This window comes from Lepus europaeus, chromosome 10 (genome assembly GCF_033115175.1).
Source record: "Lepus europaeus isolate LE1 chromosome 10, mLepTim1.pri, whole genome shotgun sequence".
Classification (NCBI taxonomy): domain Eukaryota; kingdom Metazoa; phylum Chordata; class Mammalia; order Lagomorpha; family Leporidae; genus Lepus; species Lepus europaeus.
Genome location: NC_084836.1, coordinates 32,169,121 through 32,190,899, shown reverse-complemented (window position 1 = coordinate 32,190,899; position 21,779 = coordinate 32,169,121). Strand labels below are relative to the sequence as shown.

Below are 21,779 nucleotides of genomic sequence, written 5' to 3'. Positions count from 1 at the left end.
TCTGACTGGGGGAATGGTCCAGGATGAATCTGAGATTGAGGGGTTTGCAGATAGGACCCCACAACATGACTTTGAGCAATAGAGAGAAGTACAGGGCCGATGCTGGGGCATGGCAGGAAAAGCCACCATCTGCGATGCTGGCATCCCATACAGGTGCCGGTTCCTGTCCTGGGTGCTCCACTTCCGATCCAGCTCCCTACTGATAACCCAGGGAAAGCAGCAGAAGATGTCACAAGTGTTTGGCCCACTGCCAACCATGGCCGGGGTGTGGGGGAGACCTAGATAAAGCTCCTGGCTCCTCGCTTCAGTGTGGCCCAGTCCTTTCTATTACAGCGATCTGGGGGATGAACCAGCAGATAGAGAACTCACTCTCTCTCTTGCTCTCTCTGTCTCTGTCTCTTCCTCTATCTCTGTAAGTCTGACTTTCAAAAAATGAAAAAATAGGTCTTTTTAATAAGTTTTTTTTAAAAAAGCATATCTTCATGGTGTTAATTTAAAATATGTACTTTTAAAAATTCATTATTAGTAAAATCACACTGAAACAATCAGCTAACAGATGGAAGCTCTGGACTCAGAACAGATTCTTGTCTATCAGTTACCAATTAGATGTTGTGAAAGCGTATTCCTAAGCCATGATGTGTCAAAGATTTGCAGTTTTTAAAGCAGCACTGTCAAGCTACAAAATTTATAGGCTTATGTAGGTTTTTTTTTTATTACTGACTTTGATTTATATGTCCCCAAAAGCACAGTTTAGAATTTTTCTCATTTTAGTTATTGTAGTCATGGGAGAAAATTGAAAACATAACATATTTTTACCTTCTTAAAATCATGTTAGAGTCTTTCAAGTGGGCCCAACTTTATTAATATATTCTCTCTGGGGCACCAAATGTTCTGCTGTCTTAGTGGCAGTAATAACAATGAAAGAGTGTGTTGGGATTTTGGATTCTAGTCAAGCGTCTTTCTGGATTCTGAACCAGGAGCTGGGAGTAAGTGAAGAGCCCTATAATGTTCAACTGGCAGGCACAGTGTAAACCAGGAGGTTAGGAAAGGTCTCTACGGCTTCCTCCCTCAGACCTAAACCGATGAGTCACTGGCATCAGCGCCTCGCCACGGCGGAGACCCAGCTTGCCTGGTAGGCCAGGGGCAGGGCCAGTTCCTGAGAAGCCCAGTGGTGCCCGAGCCCAGCGAGTCACATGACCCTCCCTCAGTTCACCTGTTGTACTTCCCTCCCGCTCCATCTCCATTTCCCCATCCCTCTTCTTTTCCTTCTGTGGGAGGGGGAGTGAACAGAAAGGCCTGAGGAAGGAACTTCGGAGAATGGAGAAAACATCTGTTCCCACCCATAGGGCAGAGCTAACCATCAGCTCTAGAAATGCATGTACGTAGGAGTGATTTCTGGTCTCGGATGCCTTTATTGTTTGTGTCTTTCATACTGAGTGTGCTTAATTTAGAAGTATAGGAATACAAAGGAATCTGTCCAAGAAGAATCTAATCACCTCTCTTCCCTCCGTGACTCCTAACCAGCACAGTGACTCTGTTCTGGCTTGAAAAGCTGACTTATTAATAAGCAATCTGGATTTCCAGAGTCATCTGCAAAACCAGCCCCAAAGATAATTTACTAAAAAAAAATAAAAATGAAAAGTTCAGTAGAGTACAGGGTATAAAGGGCTTTCTACCTATGTGTCCCCCAGCTTAGCAACCTTCTGAAAACAGCTTCTTCACATATACAGTCTAGGGGAAGGAAGATTAAATCGTAGCCCCCAAATCAAGCAAGCTCAATGAGAGAATACCCATGCAAGCACTATTCAAATAAAGCATTCACACAAGTGTTTGGCCCTTTCTCATTGATTACAACTTTATTTGAAAGTGAGGGCCTCTGGACTTCTCTGGGACCAGCACCTACCCAACTAGGGGCCTGGGGCCGCGGGCTCTGCGGACAACCACGGGCTCTGTTTCCAACCAGCAGTTTGCAGGCGGCTGCACCGCACCAATGTGGCGGAGAAGGCGCCTGAGGAAGCGCCGGAGGACGCGGCCCGGGCGGCGGACGAGCCGCAGCTGCTGCACAGGGCGGGTAACTGTAAGTGGTTCAACGTGCACATAGAGTTCAGCTTCCTGTCCATGATCGCCCACGCCGGGTTTGCGCTTGACCCCACCCCTTCCACCGTGGACATCTTTGTGCACCAGAGTAAGCTGCACATGGAGGGCTTCCGGAGCCTGAAGGACGGTGAAGCAGTGGAATTCACCTTCAAGAAGTCCGCCAAGGGCCTGGAATCCATCCGTGTCAGGGGGCCTGGTGGGGTGTTCTGTATTGGGAGTGAGAGGCGGCCAAAGGGAAGAGCATGCGAAAGTGCGGATCTAAAGGAGACAGGTGCTACGACTGTGGAGGTCTAGACCATCATGCCAAGGAGTGCAAGCTGCTACCCCAGCCCAAGAAGTGCCACTTCTGCCAGAGCATCAGCCATATGGTGGCCTCGTGCCCCCTGAAGGCCCAGCAGGCCCCCAGCTCCCAGGGAAAGCCAGCCTACTTCCGGGAGGATGAGGAGGCGATCCACAGCCCTGCCACGCTCCCCGAGGCCCAGAATTGAGCCGTGGTGGGTGGGGACTGGTTTTTTGGCTACCAGGAAGTTTCAAGGAGCAGGCATCAACTGCAGAGTGGAGAAAGCAGGGACAGGGTGGGTTGGGGGGGAGCTGGCATTGCCATGTATCCCAGGCTGGGGTTCACAGCATCACCCCTTTTTCCCTCTTGTCGGGAGGAAGGAGTGAGGCAGGGAATTCCAACCATGCTGTATCCAAATGCAATTAAGGGGCTTGGGGGGATATCACCCTGTAACCTGCATGCTTTATCTGAGGCCCCGCGTGCCAAATCTCTAGCTTTGGAAATTTGCCTGGATAGGGGAGGTTTTCCCTTGAAAATGGAATAATACTTCCCTCGCTGGGATGAGAAGATTGGTTGTGGGACCAGATTCCTGGACCCAACCCCCAAACCACTACATCCTGTGGGGGGGACTCTCTTGGGAATAAGGCAGGGTTTTCCACATCTTGTTTGCTCATAACTTGATCCTGGGACAGGGTGCTGGGAACTGTCCCAAGTGATGGGTTGTGACGATCAGCAAAAAGGGTGGCTGGGGAAACACTCACAGACCTGCTGCTCCTGAGCTCCCTCCTGACCCCATTCTGGGCCAATGTGATTTATTTTTTGCTCCCTTGGATAACTGCACCTTGGGTCCCACTTTGTCCAGGATGCTAACTGCACTAACTGTGTGCGAATGACGTATCTTGTGTGTTTGAACTGGGTTCAAATGTCTGAGTTTGTATTTTTGTATATTTTAATCAAAGGCCCTCATTCCTGCACTGTGTTCTCAGGTACATGAGCAGTCCCAGGGCTAAGTCCGCAGCAGCTCCAGGTCTGCACAGCAGGAAGGCTTGTTGTTGTTTTTATCACCATGGAGAGCAACTATTTGGAGTGCACAGCCTATTGAACTACCTCATTTTGCCAATTGGAGCTGGCTTTTTTGCCACAGTGTCCTCTTGAAACCCCCTCCACCTTGAAAATGTTTCAGGGAGATGAAGTGTTAATGGGGTTGCCCCCTGATTGAGCTCCTCCTCCCGGAAGATTGAAAATTAGTCTGGACAGGAAAAGATGGTGCAGAGAACTCAGACCAAGCCAGGTGAAAGGCCCAGAGAGGAAGCCATGGTCAGGACTGCCTGATCCTAGGACACAGGACTTTTGCTTCACTTAGCAGAGCCATCCTTCACCAGCCAGATTTAGGTGGGGCCCACTATGCACAACAGGGTGTGTGTGTGTGTGTGTGTGTGTGAGAGAGAAATGGGAGCTGGTAAGGATGAGTTGAAGACCAATACCCCTGTACCCATCCTGTGCTGTCCAGGGGTGAAACATGAAGCAAGGACTACACAATCCTTAACCTTCCCAAATTCTTGGCTTCCAGGGAGACCCATAAGTGAGGGCCTCGGTGGTGGTGTCTGGAGCCAGTGTCCTGCCCTGTGACTGTAATGATGACTGTGTCATGGTAACTAAAGGAGAAGGGAGTTTCATTTTCATGCTGAGAGATCACCACAAACCTACCTCACTGTGTTGAAACGGGACAAATGCAATAGAACGCATTGGGCGATGTGTGTCTGGTCCTGGGTTCCTGTCTCCCCCAGATGCTGCCCCCTTTAGTTATTGTATTTGTCTGGGCCTTGTAGGACTTCACTGTGTCTCTGAGTTGGTGATTGCTAGGTGGCCTAGTTTGTGTAAATATAATGTGTTGGTCTTTCTCCATGTTCTTCGGGGGTTTTATTGTTTACAAACTTCTTTCTGTTTTGAGAGAAAAATAGCCCAAGCATCTTTGATAGAAGGTACTGCACCAGTCAGAAGGATCTGAAACACAGGAGGCTCTCTTCTTGATGCAGGGATCTTAAACTGTCTTTTGTGTTCCCCTTCCCCTATCCTATTCTGGATTTTCTGTCCTTAAAATTTGACTCCTAACCTACCCTCTTCTCCATTCCCCCATCCACAAAAGGAAACCTGCACCCCCACACGTAAACATTTGATCCTGGGTGTCTCCACACATCTAAAGGATTCCTACAGAAATTCTGAACAAAATAGGGAGCCTCCACCCCTTGTTCCCAACCTCCTGGGTCAAGACCATTTCCTGATGTGACTCATGCCAAAGACTTAAGACACTGATGTATTTGGATGGGTCAGACCTCAATGTGTATCCTAAAGAAGAGAAGCTACTTGGCACCTTCTGTGTAGACACTGGGGTTTGGAGACAGAGAAGGGGACTATGAATGTACATCCAAGTCACTCAGGAACTTTTATGCAGGTGCAAGAAACTTATGTCAAAGTGGCCACAAGATTGTTTGATAGGAGACGGACGAATGTAACTCCATGTTTACTGCTAGAAACCAAAGCTTTGTGTGGAATCTTGAATTTATGGGAGGGAGGGTGAGTGGGAAAGCTTGTGTCTGTTCTGTCGCTGATCCCCTCCCCTCATTCCTGAACTGCAGAAGACTATGCCCCCTTGGGGTTTGGTGACCCCATCACTGGGGTGTGTGTATTTGAAGGTTGATTTTTGCTGTTCTGGGTTCCTCCTTTCCAATTTTCTAATTGCTTTGTAACACATATACTGACTCTCCCCATCCTTTCTCCTTTACCTGTGGAAATACAATGAATAAATAAAGACTTATTGGTACTGAAAAAAAAAGTAAGAAGTCCAATGTCACCATTTATGGTAGAGGATAAAATTTTTTCATTTTCCTTGCAGAATTTTCAGTAAAGTTTGTAGGGACAAATATGTCTAAGGATATTCCCATGTGTCTGCTCTCTCTCTATCCCTCTCTAGTTCCTTCTCTCTGTCTCTCCCTTCCTTCCTCTCCTTGTGAGGGAATTGTCTAAAGATGATGCTCTTCTGTGCCAAGTGATGGCATAATTTCAAAATTCCTTTGGGAATAGATTCTTTGTTGCATCTATTTATGAGGGAAAATGTTGTGTTATTTACAAAATGCTCAGTTAAGGCCTAATTTATCATCATTCAGCTTACCATCAGACTTAGAAATGCATGGACTAATCTGTGTATTTTCAGTTTAGGACTTACCTAAATTACTAATACCACTCCTAATTGAAGTTTTTTTTTAAAACAATCTGACACTGATTTATTACACATCAGATATCACTGCAAGGGAGGAATATATATAACAAAGTAAAGTAAACTCAAGTCCTAAGTCCTCAGGAAATGATTACCCTGCTTAATAAGTGCCATCATTTCTAAACATGCACACACTGAGTGTGTGTCTGAGAGAGGTGTGTGCATATAATTTTAGAAAATTTATTTTTAAAATATTTATTTTAAAATGTTACAGAGAAAAGGAAGGGGGGGAAAGCACGAGAGCGTGCTTCCATCTTCTGGTTCATTCCCCAGATGGCCAGAGTGGACAGGGCTGGGTCAGGCCAGAGCCAGGAGTGTCATGCAGGTCTCTGAAATGGATGGCAGGAGCCCAAGTCTGTGGGCCATCCTCTGCTGCCCTTCCCACGGAGCTGGATTGGAAGTGGAGCAGCCAGTACATGAACTGCAGTCCACATGGATTGCAGGCATTGTAGGTGACAGCTTAACCTACTGCACCACAACACTAGCCCCAGAAAATTCTTGTAGCTGTAACATTTTTGTATTTTCCTTAAAATGTCACTGTGATTTTAATATACTCCCAGTTTATTACGAGTTTCATAAATTCATTAATTGCACTTTAATTGTACAATTGTGATACTAGCTTAAAATTGAACCAATTTAATAAGGGAATATACACACAAGTGTTCTAATAAATCATCTCACATAAATATTGAATTAGTTATGCTTTATTACAGTATCATTTGAAGGTGATAAATAATTGTGCTTTAAAAGTAATTTATTTCTGTATTGAACTGGCTCTATCAGCTTTCCTTTATTCCTATTTCATCCTTCTTATCTTCTATTGCATCTTCCTCCTCCACTTTCTTAATTTTATTTCTTAAAATGATTTATTTATTTACTATTTATTTTAAAGGCAGAGAGTTGTAGGGAGAGAAGGAGGGAAAGAAAGAGGAAAGAGTGATCTTCCATCTTCTGGTTACTCCCCAAATGTTCCCAAAGGCCAGAGCTGGGTAAAACTGAAGTCAGGATCCAGGAACTCCAGCTTGGTCTTGCACAGGGGTGGCAGGAGCTCAAGTACTTGGGCCATCTTCTGCTGCTTTCTTAGGGGCATTAGTAGTGACCTCAATTAGAAATGGGACAGCCGGGGCCGGCACTGTGGCACAGCAGGTTAAAGCCGCTGCCTGCAGCGCCGGAGTCCCATATGGGCGACGGTTCAAGTTCCTGCTGCTCCACTTCAATCCAGCTCTCTGCTATGGGCTGGGAAAGCAGTGGAGGATGACCCAAGTGCTTGGGCCCCTGCACCCACGTGAGAGACCCAGAAGAGGCTCCTGGCTCCTGGCTTTGGATCAGCATAGCTCTGGCTGTTGCAGTCATTTGGGGAGTGGACCCATGGATGGAGGACCCCCCCCCCATCAATCTACCTCTCTCTGTAACCCTGTCTTTCAAGTAAATAAAATGGATCTTAAAAAAAAAAAAAAAAAAGAAATGGAACAGCCAGCACTAGAATTTGTGCTCATATGGGATGATGCTGTACCACAATGCCACCCTCTCCCCTATTTTTTAAAAGTCTTATTCTGTACATTTTCCTTCACTTTTGGTTAGATTGCATTAAATATTCAAAATACTAGGGAAAAAGGGCAGGCATATGAATATGAAGCTAACGAAAGTCAGTGTAGGTGTAGGAGGAAGAGGTGATGTGTTTCTCCATTGTCCCTAAACACTGCCTTCTGATTTTCATTCATAGAACCAATGAGTCTCAATCCTTGCAACAATAATAAGTTCTTCCTTTATAACAAGTTCACTTTTAGGAAGGAAGTGAATTCTCGTTTCTCAATTTTAATTATTGGTTAGTAGAGCCTGAGACACCACACACTATTGACTGATCTGCAGTATTTCTGAATAGAAAGTTGCTCCCAACTGAAAAATATTTTTTACTGTTTTCTCATGTAAGGATCTAGTCCAAAACTTTGGTAGTAGGGGAATTCTGCTTTTGTGCCTACCCAGAAAATAGCTCTAGCTTAATTACCAAGACAATTGCATTTCAGCATCCACAGCACCAATTAGTGCATTCAATATGGTCTTACTGCTTTGTAGCTCTTCCTCTCATGCTCTTCCACCCCGTCAGAGAGAGGCAGATGTTGCACTTTCCTATTGTGCATCACATCTGGATTGGGACAGGCTGGAAAATAATTAGTCTGGATATTTTGCCTCCATAATTTATCTTCTGTTCTCATTGCTGTGCTCCTAATGTGGATAATAGCTCTGTCAAATTCTTTGTATCTGTTTTCTTGTTTTACTTAATGGATTAAAAACCTCTGAGCTCTTATATGTATTTGTGAGGATTGTTCATAGCTGTTAAGGGTCTAGCGTACTGATGCTATCTGTTATATATAAAATGGAGCAGCATGGTATGCTTGTGTAATTTAAATAAATTCAATTACACATGTGCAGGGGCACAAAGAAAAGGAGATCAATTGAATTTATTCACTGTGCAGCATGAGTTCAGGGAGCTAAGAGTGGGAAATGAAAGACACAAATCCGTCACACCTCTGGTTATCACAGTTGCTGACTGCTGGAGTGTGAGCATGTTACATCACCAAGTACACTCTTCATTTTTTTAATAGATTTTATTTATTTGAGAGTTAGAGTTATAGACAGTGAGAGGGAGAGGCAGAGAGATCCTCTATCCACTGGTTCACTCCCCAAATGGCCACCGTGGCCGGAGCTGGACTGACCTGAACCCAGGAGTTTCTTCCAGGTCTCCTACGTGGGTGCAGGGGCCCAAGGACTTGGGCCATCTTCTACTGCTTTCCAAGGTCACAGCAGAGAGCTGGATCAGAAAAGGAGCAGCCGGGACTAGAAGTGGTGCCCATTACCACCTTCATTTTTAAACATATGGTAAATGTTTATTCTGTAACATAGTCCCTAAGTGCCTTCCATGCAAGGCAGCTCTAATTTGGTTCTTAACCAAAAAGAAGCAGAGCTCTGTTCTAAGGAGAGAGGAAAAATTGTTTTGGACCTTAATGAAAGATAGTACCATATTGTTCTTGAAGGTCATTTTCAGGGGCATTATTTTTATCTTTGTTTTAAAAACTAACTTTAAATCTCGTTCTCATGTGAGCTGCTTCTGTGCTGTAGATCCAGCACAGACTGAATCATAATTTAGCTTAATGTAATCCACAATTTTGTGATGTAGATGTGGAGAAAATCATTGACAGAGGGCAAGGAAGCTTTGTTGTTATAATTAAGGTGCTGGTGAATATTTCAGTTTCCATTTTATAGTCCAAGTAAGATGTTGGAGAGATCTGCTAAGTTGAGATGAGGCTCCAGTGCAAATCTGGAATCTGAATCAGGAGTACTTGGGATTTTGTTTGGTAAAAGTGCTAAGAATGAGTGCATGTGTTATAAATTCTATGGCTACTTACAGAAATTTAAGTTACTAGAGCCATATTATTTAATTGGACAAAGTATGTAAGTCTCCTTACTTTTCTGTTTTTCTCTTTTGCATTTTGTTACTAATTAATAATACTCAAATAATATACTGGAATAAGTATAAGAATTTAATTTGAATGTTACCGAGAAAAAACTTTTTAAAGAAAGTCCATTGTCATTTATTATTAAAATTTACTATTTACATATATTAATGAACTATGAAAAAATGTTAAGATACAACAGCAGTAGAGGTAAACATTGAACACTTTGTATATGATTGGCATTGTGATAAATGCTTGCCATACATAATGTATCTTAATGTTCAGAGCATGTTTATTTAGTAGGCATTATTTTTATTGGCCATCATTACCAATGAGAAGAGATATAAAGACATCTGATAATTTTTCTTAAAGCCACAACTAGGAAGTGTGAGCACTTCTCTCTAGTCCCAAAGCCAACTGGATGAACCACTAAACCATCCTGACACAGACAAGGAAATTAGACACTCAAATATAGTATATAAAATTTAGTGATGATGCCCATCCAATTAGAAAATAATCTGGTTCATCAGAAATGCTTGCAACCCATTACTTCAAGTCAGATATTGTTTTCATTCTTCAAAAAACTGTTAATTGTTTTCATTTTATTTGAAAGTCAGAGACTGCAGAAGGGTGGAGAAAGAAAAGAGAGAAGGGGAGGGGAGTGATCTCCCATCTGCTGGTTCATTTCCCCAAATGCTTGCAACATCCGGGGCTAGGCCAATACAAAGCCAGGAGCCCAGAAATCAACCCAGGACTCCTTGACTTGCAGCTACTCAATTACTTGAATCGCCATCTGCTGTCTCCCAGGGTACACATTAGTAGGAAGCTGGATTGGAAGACGAGGAGCTGGGACTCCAACTAGGCACACCCATAGGGTACACGGGCATCCCATGCAGGGTCTTAACTGCTGCACCAAATGCCTGCCCCTTGCTCTTTCATTCTTAGGCCCTGTCTCATATTCTTTCAGCCCTGCTGCTTTAAAAATCACCGTGGCCTTTGTTTCAGTCTTGCGTCCATCTGTTTTTGTTGCTGTGATTAGGAATGGTGTCAGCTTCTTCAGCTTCACAGTGAGACACCAGGGTTGCACTGCACTAGTGCAGAGATAGTGCGAGGAGGGGAGAAGGAAGTAGTTGTTAGTGCTGCCACCATTTTTTCTGACTCCATCAGTGGTCAAGTTGACTTGTTCCTAGAATAATGTGACTGCAATGGTGTATCATCTCGGAGCTCACTTCTTCACAGTTAAAAGAGTTGTCGATACTCTCGGCCTTCAAAGTTTCCTTGCTTTTGAGCTGTGGCACTCCGTTCTGTCTTCTAACTGACGGTGATAGTGAACTTTCCTGGCCAAGGTCTCAAATCATCACATTGTTCTTAAAGCACACGTGTACTTTATATTCTTCTCTCAGTACACCTAGCACGAACATTAGCCACCAATGACCATTTCCTCCTGCTTGGATCTGCTCTCTTCTCGGTCTCATTGTTGCCATAATATTTCTGCCATTCACTTTCTCTTCAGTCTTCCCATGCTCATCCTTTAATTAAATGCCTGCTAAATAAACATGCTCTGAAGATTAAGTTATCACATATTAAGGGGAGCATTTAAATCCAGTGCCAAGCACATACGAAGTATGTAATCAGTATTTATTATGACTGCTGTTGTTATTACATCTCTTTAAAATTAAGCCCCTTTTCAGTGTTCATTGACAAATAGATCTAAATGATAAGCTTTGGTTGACAATAAATAATGACAGACTATGTTAAAAAAAAAAAGTTAGTGAGGCCAGTGCCGCAGCTCAATAGGCTAATCCTCCACCTGCAGTGCCGGCACCCTGGGTTCTAGTCCCGGTCGGGGCGCCGGATTCTGTTCCGGCTGCTCCTTTTCCAGTCCAGCTCTCTGCTGTGGCCCGGGAGGGCAGTGGAGGATGGCCCAAGTACTTGGGCCCTGCACCTGCATGGAAGACCAGGAGGAAGCACCTGGCTCCTGGCTTCAGATCTGCACAGCGCCAGCCATGGTGGCCATTTGGGGGGTGAACCAATGGAAGGAAGACCTTTCTCTCTCTCTCTCTCTCTGTCTAACTCTGCCTGTCAAAAAATAAATAAAAATAAATAAATTAGTGAAACATTTTTCTCGATTTGTCATGCAAATTAAATTTTTGTACTTATATCCCAATATATTATTTGAATATTACTAATGTCCCTTTCGATAGATCACTTCGTACTCATCAAAGAATTGAATTAAGGAAGTCAGAACATTCTCTGCAAGTTGCCTAAAAGCATAGTAATATGAATAGGTATCTACATAACATTAGATCATGATAGTAGACAACTGTCATAGCTTTACATATTTACTTTTTATCATCAGAGTGTATTCTTTCTGGAAGGTGTCCGGCGCGTAATAAATCTTCCCAGGCAGATGAATCAATTAATTCACAAGCTTTTATTGGGATTCCGCTCCCGGGCAAGGTTCACCAGTCCCAACAGAGCGTGCGCCAGGGAAGTTGAGCGTCACAGGTTGGGAGGGCTCCTTTTATAGATACAGGGCGTGGGGGTTAAAGGTTGAGGCAGGTCTGATCCTCATTGGTTGACCTTTAGACACCCGTGGGGACCTTGACAAGGATTTTCTGTCCCTGGAAGTGTGGGTAGGGACTCTCCATTCCAGGAAGTGTAGACCTTCTCTCCTTGCAGATCCCAAAGCTACCACCTTCTACTTAAAAATTTCACTGTAAAATAGTACACCTACTCCTTCAGCAGTCTCATACATTTTGTTTTTATCAAGTTTCTTGATTGCATAAATTTCTCTTGTGCTTGACTAAATCTCGTGTCATTTTGTTCATCATGGCTTTTGGAGAAATAGGCTTGTGTGTGTGCGCATGTGTGTATGTGACACACATGTGCCATATCGACCAGATGTGTAGATTTTATCATCTACTTTTGGGTAAGTTCACGCTATGATATTTGCACAATGATGAAAGTTATCTAGTAATTTATTTCTCAGATTCTGTGTTGTTAAACAACATAGTACCATACTTTACTCCACTGCTACACCTGGCAGAATTCTACACATTAATAAGAAAGCTTCTCTTCTCCAAGTCTCCACTCTTCTAGGAGAACTTCCATGACTGAATTGAGTGACCTCTTTGGGCTTGTCTAGCCCCTAGGCCATGTTTACCCGTTGCAATCATAAGCACCTATTTATGTTGTAATTTCCAATGTATAGCACCCACCGTGAATGAAAACCACTTGAGAACAAGGATCTCAGTGCCTAGAACTGTGCTGCTTTATAATAACTGTGTAAATGAGTAGATGAACAGTAAGCAGATGTTTTAGTGAGCTTTTGATCACTGTATCAAAATACCTGACACAGGCTACAAATGAAGGAGAGCTTGATTTAACTCACAGATTTGGAGGTTCAGGACATGGTACCTGCATCAGCTCAGTTCTGGTGATGTCCCCAAAGTAGGTGGTGGATGGCAGATGGCAATGGTAGGCATATGCACTGGAGCAAGTTATCACAATTCAAGCCAGGAAGCAGAGATAGGAGGAGCCAGGCCAGTTGCTTTTTTTCTCATGAGAAATCAAAGAATTATATGTGAACTTCCTCAAGTTCCCAATGACCTAAGGACCTCCCACTAGGCCCCATCTCCTAAAGGTTCCAACCCTTATGAACCCAGCTGCAATCACGTGGACCCTTAGAGAATACTCAAATCATGCTGCAAATATATCACTGAACAATCAGCCATGCGTAGATTGAGTTTTTGGCTTATATACATATATAGGCATCCCTTCAATATCATGAGCAGCTTAGGCAGGAGAAAACATTTTAAAATAAAAAAGAGCAGAGTTTTTTGATAAAATAATTTAAAATCTTGAAAGTTTTTCAGTTCTCAAACTCATTTGATTGATGTTACACTTAAAATTAGGAAAAGGTTTGTATCAGAAAATGAGGGCATGCCCTTAGCTTTGCAAATTCATTTTCTTATTAAACCACAGACCCTTTGACTCTGGTTTACATATTCATTTTAATCTTAAAATAATGAAATTATACAAGAGATAGGTTGATAGTTCATGAAAATCTGGCTGCTCTGTGATAACTGATGAGGGGTTTCACAACAAACATCACAGTTGAGAAGTTGCTCGGACAGGCCCTGGTGCGTGTGGCCGGAGATCCTGGAACCGGGGACGACGGCGACCGCAGCAAGGGGAGAAGGAAAGGGTATGCTAGAGAGGGAGCAGCTTTCTCGTTAGAATAAGACAGTCTCCTGGTTTGTCCTGACGGCTGCTCACACACACACACACACACACGCACAGCCATTGTAACCTGTTAGTCCTTAGTTACTGTCCCAGTATGTTTTCTGTTCTACTAACAGAATACCTGAGAGTGGGTAATTGATAAAGGACACAGGTTTGTTTTGCTTATTGTTGTGCAAGCTGTGAAATCACAGGTTGGCGGCCACATCCGGTTGAGGGCCTTGTACAGCTCCCAGTCCTGGTGGGAAGCAGAAGGGCAAGTGAGCTCCTTTGCGGGAGAAGGAAAAGGAAGGAAGGTGAATTCTGTAATCGCTCATTATTTCCGGTGAAGATGCATTTATCCATTCACGCAGGCTCTGCCTCTTGACCCAGTCACTTGTCACTGTACTCTACCTCCCAGCACTGCCACAATGACAAGCAAATTTTAGCAGGAGTTCAGGAGGGAACAAGCAGTATTCAAACGATAGCCATTACCACATATTATTTCAGCGATCAAGATTCTTGGCAAAATCGAGTGCCAACCATAAAGAGAAAATTCACACACTGCAAGAGCCTCCTGTCTTCCTTCAATCTACTTTTCCTCCCTTCATATCTATTCTTAAGAAAGTCAGCGGGGCATTCTAAGAATTGAAGGCTGATCAGAGTCGCCTTCAAATCCTCCAGCATCTTCCCATTCTATTTGGGATAGAACCCCTGGTGCACAATCAGTCTCACTTTCTCAAAGATGTCCCTGAGCTATCACAGTGGGTGACTTCACTCTCACCTTTGCCACTACTTTCCAATGACCTTGACCTTTTTGGAAGTGCTCATCACCCTTATCACTTCCCCCATTAAAATATAAACCAGATAAAGATAAAGCATATATATATGTATATATATATATATGATTATTTTTATTACATTTCTCTTCCTTTTTTTTTTTTTTTTTTTTTGACAGGCAGAGTGGATAGCGAGAGAGAGAGACAGAGAGAAAGGTCTTCCTTTTTGCCACTGGTTCACCCTCCAATGGCCGCTGCGGCTAGCGCATTGCGCTGATCCGAAGCCAGGAGCCAGGTGCTTCTCCTGGTCTCCCATGCGGGTGCAGGGCCCAAGGACTTGGGCCATCCTCCACTGCCTTCCTGGGCCATAGCAGAGAGCTGGCCTGGAAGAGGGGCAACCGGGACAGAATCTGGCACCCCGACCGGGACTAGAACCTGGTGTGCCGGCGCCACAAGGTGGAGAATTAGCCTGTTGAGCCATGGCGCCGGCCTACATCTCTCTTAACTGGCACAGTGCCCAATGACTACTGGTGGTTAATAAATGTTTGTTGAAGGAATAAGCCATGTAATCAGGGGAAAGCTATAGATATAAATATAATTCCCCTATCAACTGAGGCTACTTGAAATGTTTTGTCATCAGTTGTTTTGGCAGGAACCAGGTGTTAATTGCTTAAACTGTGCTGGTAGCATCTTGACTCCTAACTAAAGAAGTTTCTTGTATCTTACAGGCACATTTGGCCATCTTTTTCCCCGTGTTAGTAAATATTCTTCATCTGAAAGCTTACATACACTGACAAATTTGAGATCATGTGAAATCACTCACCCTGGATGCTGCAAAGCTTCTGTATTCATGATTCTTCGGCTGATCTCAGAGGGATGTCAGTTTTCTTCTATTTTGTTGGCATTTTCTGACCACAGTGCACAATGTTCCCCACCTATCTGCTCCGTCATTCTGTTCAGTATTCCTAGTTTCTGATAGCATGTAGCCCCAAACCGTGGTCTCGTACTCACTTGAATACCAACTTCACCGGGGAAGTTTAGAGAGAATCTTGTCTCTGAAGATGTACTGAGAGAGTAGTACCCCTTAGCCAGCCTCCTACACACCATCCTCTCTTCAAGGCAGGAGTCTAGTTTCTTAAGAAGTTGCAACTCTCATCCTCAGTACCCAACCCTGTTCTTCTCATTTTGCGATTGTTGGCTGCCCACACATCTTTGTATCTTTGTTTCACACAACACCTGCCATTTTGATAAGATTTCTCTCCCCAACCTTGCCAGTCTTCGATAATCACTATCATCCATTTAGTTAAACTTTTTAAAGTTCCAAATATGGAAACATGACATTGAGCTTTTAAAATATGTTTGTCAATGATTTGTATTTCTTCCTTTGAAAAATATCTGTTCAGACTATATGGTCATTTTTAAATGGATCCTTTGTGGAGGTGTTTATTGTATTTTGAGTTCCTTATATATTCTGGATATCAATTCTTTTTTTGAAAAAAGATTTATTTATTTATTTGAAAGTCAGAGTTACACAGAGAGAGAGGAGAGGCAGAGAGAGACAGGGGTGGGGGGGGGGTCCTTCCATCCGATGGTTCACTCCCCAATTGGCTGCAATGGCCGTAACTGCGCCGATCCGAAGCCAGGAGCCAGGAGCTTCTTCGAGGTATCCCACACAGGTGCAGGAGCCCAAGGACTTGGGCCATCTTCTACTGCTTTCCCAGGCCATAGCTGAGAGCTGGATGGGAAGTGGAGCAGCTGGGTCTTGAACCAGCACCCATATGGGATGCTGGCGCTTCAGGCCGGGGCATTACCCTGTCAGGTGAGTAGTTGGCAATATTTTTTCCTATTCAGTTGGTTGACATTCATCTTTTTAAAAGCTGAAATGCTGATTGGGAAGTCAGTGTAAGGATTTGTCCCCTTCTGGGCTTCGTCATAGTGATCTGGTTGGTCAGCTTCCTGAGGGACCAATACTCAAGACCAACTGACTGAAGACTGTCAGTCTCTGCAGACTCCTTTGCTTGTGTGGGTCAGTTTCTAGAAAGAAAATGCAATGTCCTGCCTGGAGGGAGAAAGAGAACATAAGAGGGAAAAGGAGAAGTGCATCTCGGATGTGAGCTGCTATTTACACAGATTCTAGAGAATAAATAAACCTCCTGTTTTCAAATCCACTTGTGTCCTACCTCACTTTTGTGTGACCATTGTTGCCAGGTCCGGAGCTTTGCTGCATTTCCGCACTGCTACTAGCTTGCTGCATGGCTCCCACCATGCGGGTCAAAGCTTCAACTTTCTCTACTCTCTAAACTCAGTTACCACTTACCCATTTGACAGCTTCTCAAACTTCATCATCACTTTTCTTCTGGATATATTGTCCTTATTTGCTGTAATCATTTTTGACATCATTTTTTCATCAGTTAAATGTAGTTACATAGAAAACACATGAGTTTGGTCAATCCACCAGATTTTGTCATAACTTTATAACTTGATTCATTACAAGAGTTTCCTAAGGCTGGTGCTGCGGCTCACTTGGCTAATCCTCCACCTGCGGTGCCGGCACCCTGGGTTCTAGTCCTGGTTGGGGTGCTGGATTCTGTCCCGGCTGCTCCTCTTCCAGGCCAGCTCTCTGCTGTGGCCCGCAAGTACAGTGGAGGATGGCCCAAGTGCTTGGGCCTTGCACCCGCATGGGAGACCAGGAGGAAGCACCTGGCTCCTGGCTTCAGATGGGCGCAGCACGCCAGCCATAGCAGCCATTTGGAGGGTGAACCAACAGAAGGAAGACCTTTCTCTTTGTCTCTCTCTCTCACTGTCTAACTCTGCCTGCCAAGAAAAAAAAAGTTTCCTAGACTTACACCTATAAATTTACTTAATTCTTGGTATAGTAGGGTTCACTTAAAATATTCTGATTCCAAAAGTCAGTAATGAAAATCTCATATTTAATAATTTCCTCAAAGTAATGGTGTCACAGCACCATCATCACCTTTCCAGATCAAACTATGCATCCCACCATCATACCTGAAGCACTGAGAAACTAAATATACTTCTAAATAACCCATGGATCAAAGAGGCAATCCCAAAAGAAATAAAAACAAAAACAATGAACTGAATGAAAGTACAAGAGACTGCAATTAATTGGGGGTTGTACTTAATTTGTGGGGAAATTACACATAGCATTAAATTCTTGTGATCTAAAAGAGGAACAGACAGAAATTATCAATCTGAGATTACCACATCAGGAAACTAGAAAAAGAGCAAGATAAATACAAATCAAGCAGATGGAAGAACACAGTAAATATAGGGGCAGAAATCAGTGAAGCTGAAAACTGATAAACAATAGGGAAATCAATTAAACAAAAGCTATTTCTTTAAAAACATCAATAAAACTGGCAAAACTCTTGTAAGAGTGACAACAAGAGAAAGAAACATCTAACCAGTATCGGGAGTCAAATGGGATCCTGCTGCTATCAAGATGATGCTATGGGAACTGTATAAACAACGTTCCCCACATACATACATCTGAAAACATGCTCCTCACAAAGCACTATTCATCACAGTTTACCTCATAAGAATTAAATAATTTGACTATCCCAGCAACTATTAAGAAATTTGTGCTTATAATTTCATTTTTTTAAAGATTATTTTCTGAAAGGCAGAATGACAGTGAGAGGGAAGAGAGAGAGAGAGAGAAATTGTCCATCCCACTGGTTCACTCCCTAAATGTCTCAACAGCTAGGGTTGTACTTGGCTGAGCCAGGAGCTAGGAAGTCCATCTGGGTATCCAACATGAGTGGCAGGGGCCCAAATAGTTGTGCCATCTTCTGTTGATTTCCCAGGTGCATTAGTAGGGAGCCAGCTGGGAAGCCAAGCAGCTGGGACTGGAACCAGCACCACAAAATTGGATGCCAGTGTTGCAGGCAATGGCTTAACCATATTGATAATTTTAATCTCCCCCAAAAGAAATCCCTAGACTCAGACAGTTTCACTAAAGAATTCTAGCAAGCAGTCAATGAAGAAATAACACCAATTCCACACAATATTTTCCAGAAAATAGAAGAGGAGAAACATTTATCATTTAGTTTTTGAAACCAGTGTTGTTCTGAAAACAAAATCAGTGATAGTACAACAAAGAGAAATGAAATCATAAAAATCTTATAAATTCATATTCTCTGAAAATTGGAAATAATTCAAATACCCAATAACTAGTGAATAAATGAATTATCATATAAGCATACTTTGGAATAAATACTCAGAAATAAATAGGAACATTTTAATGGTATATACAATAACCTTGATGAATCTCAAACACTATAACCAATGAAATAAGCCAGACATAAACACTATGTGATGTATGTTTCCATGTATCTCCACTGGGAGATGGGATATACTGTAAAGGAAAGAGGGAAATTTTATTCAGGTGTCAGAAATATTCTACACCATGAAGTTCATGGTAGTTATGTGACTGTATTTAGTTTCAAAATCCATCAAACTATACATTGAATATCAATGAGTTGTATTGCATTTACATTACACTGTAGTTACCTACACAAATACACGCTATGTTCTTCTGATAGCAGTGTGTAGGGTGCATGGAGAGAAGACTAAAGGCAGAGAAGTCATCTATTAGGTCATACTTCTCCCAAAGTGGCACAGTTGTAGAGGGAATGGAGAACATGAAACAGGTATTAGAGATGTTTCAGAATTTGAACCATTCCATAGAATTTTCTAGCTCCTTGTCCTCTTCCCCTTCCTGATGTAACTAGGAAATCGATTTCTTCAGCTTTGTCTCAGGCACTCTGACCTCCTATGCAAGGAACACACAAGGAAGAAGGAGTGTGGATATCTACAGGCCTCACATGGCCTTTCTCAGCTCAAGGTGTGAGAAGGGGGAGGGAGTGAAGGTTGGACACGGTACCTGCAAGGTTTTTTCAAGTTACACTCACGTCACTCACCTGCCCCCTGGGAATTCTGGCACAGATTATGTAGTAAGGAGTGGGTTTGAAAATGTCCCTACACGATTGTGATTCCATCTCACTTTTGAAACAACACCAACATCCTTTTCCAAAGCTTGAGTTGAGAACCACTGATAGAAAATCTGATAAGAAATATCCAGGTGAAATAATAAGACACATTTTTAGATATGCTGGGCTTGTGGGGGCTCCAGTTGGCTTGTCCAGCAGGAAATTAAAAATGAAGATATGGAGCTCAGGAAATTGATGGGAAGGTGACATTGAAGTGGAAGCTTTCAGTAGAGGGAGGCTACTTTAAACCATAGGCGTCCACGAGATCATCAGGAAAAGCAAAATAAAATAAAATAAAATAAAGCTGAGGATTGAATCGAATAAATGATCTACAACAAAAGGAAGAAATAACTGCAAAAAGAAAAAGTTACAGTGATAAGAGGAGAGATTCAAAACTGTATAATAAAATTGAGAGAGAGCTAAACTCATGTAGTTAGGTGAACATATCTACAGGGCAAATCATTTGTACCTACATGAGCGTATTTAGAGGGTTTGACTCACATAGACTTCCATGACTTGCCAGGAAAGATCTCCTCTACTGACCTCTGTCAAGGTGAAAGATATCTGGAGGTTCATAAGAACCACATTGGACAGAGTTGAGTGTGTACTGTGAAAGAATTATGGTGCTTCAAAAGGACATACAAACAGATATTTATGTACTCAGCCCAATGTATATAATTCATTTCCCAGAATATGGCTGCTTATTTTTAAGAGAGAAAAACCTTGTCAGGTTCATATTCAGATGTCTGAATTTGAACTTCATTTTAATCTTAAACTGCTGTTATAGCATGTCCAAACCAGTTTATGAAGCATAACTTTGACAATTACATAATAGTTCCTATCAATCATTTCTTTTACAGTTGTTCAATCTCAAAATTATAATACATTCAGTAGCCTTTTCAGCTAAGTTGATTTATAGTTATTTGCTTATTCTTAGTTGTTAGAAAGGGAGAGAAAAAGGGAATATTTTCCATCTACTATTTCAGTCCCCAAATGTGCAGAACAGCCAAAGCTTGGTCCAGCTGAAGCCAGGATCCAGGAACTAAATCCAGGTCTCCCCCATGGATGGCAAGGATCCAACCACTTGAGCCATCACTGCTACCTCCCAAGGGTGCACATTAGGAAGCCTGAACCAACAGCAGAACCAGGACTTGAACTCAAGCATTGCAGTATGGGGTGCCAGTGTCCCAAGTGGCGTCTTAACCACAGCACCAAACATCTTCTCCCCAGTTAAGTGGAGCTAAGTAAAACTCAGGCTATCAAGAGTAAAAAAAACCTCTGGAAGCCCTTTTTTAAAGACTTATTTTTGGTTATTTGAAAGTCACAGTTACAGAAATACCAGGAGAGACAGAGACAGAGACAGAGGGAGAAAGATCGATCTTCTATCCTCTGGTTCACTCCCCACATGGCTGCAATGGCTAAGACTGGGCCAGACCAAAGCTAAGAGCCAGGAGCTTCCTTTGGGTCTCCCATGTAGGTGCAGGGGCCCAAGGACTTGGCCCATCTAGAAGCCTTTTTAATTGTGCATATATACTAGAGTCCAAATCATAAAGAATCATAAAGAACCAAAATCAAAAGAACCAGCCTGAATGATCTTCCTGGCCACACTGAAAGCATTAATATTCAATTCTGTCTAATAAACGTTTATGTAACACACAATGCCAGGCAGCATACTTGGTTAAAAAGAGAAAACGCCATCTCTTTCTCCAAGTAGCTCACACAGTTCTCTAGTGAGTAAAACAAATAACTCAGTAAGTTCATTATTTGAAGTTTGTTTCTTTGTCTTTATACATTTTTAGCTCTGTGAATTTGAAACAGTAAGTTTTTGTTTAAAGTCTGGTGCCACTAAGATGGCAAATATTATAACAAAAATAAAATTTTAAAATTTATTGATGATATCTCCCTTTATCTCTTTTCCATTTTCCTGATTGTTTCAGCTGTGTTTATTCTACTTGCTAGTTTCTAGAATATTTTCACCAAGTTTTAATTTATCTTCTTTTAATTTTTTGTTTTATAAGGATTATCTTTCTTCCTCTCCATAGTCTTATTATCATTTTGTGTACACTGTATGGCTCTTTCATACTTCTAAATTTTTTCCCTCTTTTAAGATTATCATCACATCAGGTAGAACTACATGAACTTATTATTCTTGTGTTTCTCTGCTGTGTTTTGTTCATGTTCCTTTCTTCTTACTTGCTTTCAGTCTAGTTTCTATCCCTCTCTTTTTCTGTCATGCATAGTTACTCTCTTTCTGAATATTACTGATGCTTGAATGGTGGTTGAGCCTTCTGAGCAGTCGGGATTTATTGCAAATACCATTCTCATCACATAAATTATTTTTTTCCACCCTGGGAGGAAATGCCCTCTTAGATTATTAAGTGTAGAAACCTGGACCTAAAAGTATTTTCTAAAAGTCTTCAAACTCTCTTTCCATGGGTTTATGTCCTTTGGAAAGGAAACCAAAAAATAGAATTGGCATATGGACCACCATGCTTTTTTTTCCTTCAATACTCTCTATTTTGTAATTCTTGGCTATGAAAATCAGCCTGACAGGACAGTCTAATTAAAAAAAATTCATATGCCCTTTGGAATGTGACAATTTCAGGAGTGTGGTAGGGTTTATTTGCAATATAAGATCCAGAGCAGCAAGTGTTGATACTA

General features: G+C 42.4%; 1 pseudogene; it reads left to right on the top strand.

Annotated features, from left to right (window-relative positions):
• The first annotated feature begins 1,082 nt into the window (after positions 1–1,082).
• LOC133768007 (protein lin-28 homolog A-like) lies at positions 1,083–2,585 on the top strand (annotated as a pseudogene).
• Positions 2,586–21,779: the final 19,194 nt, after the last annotated feature.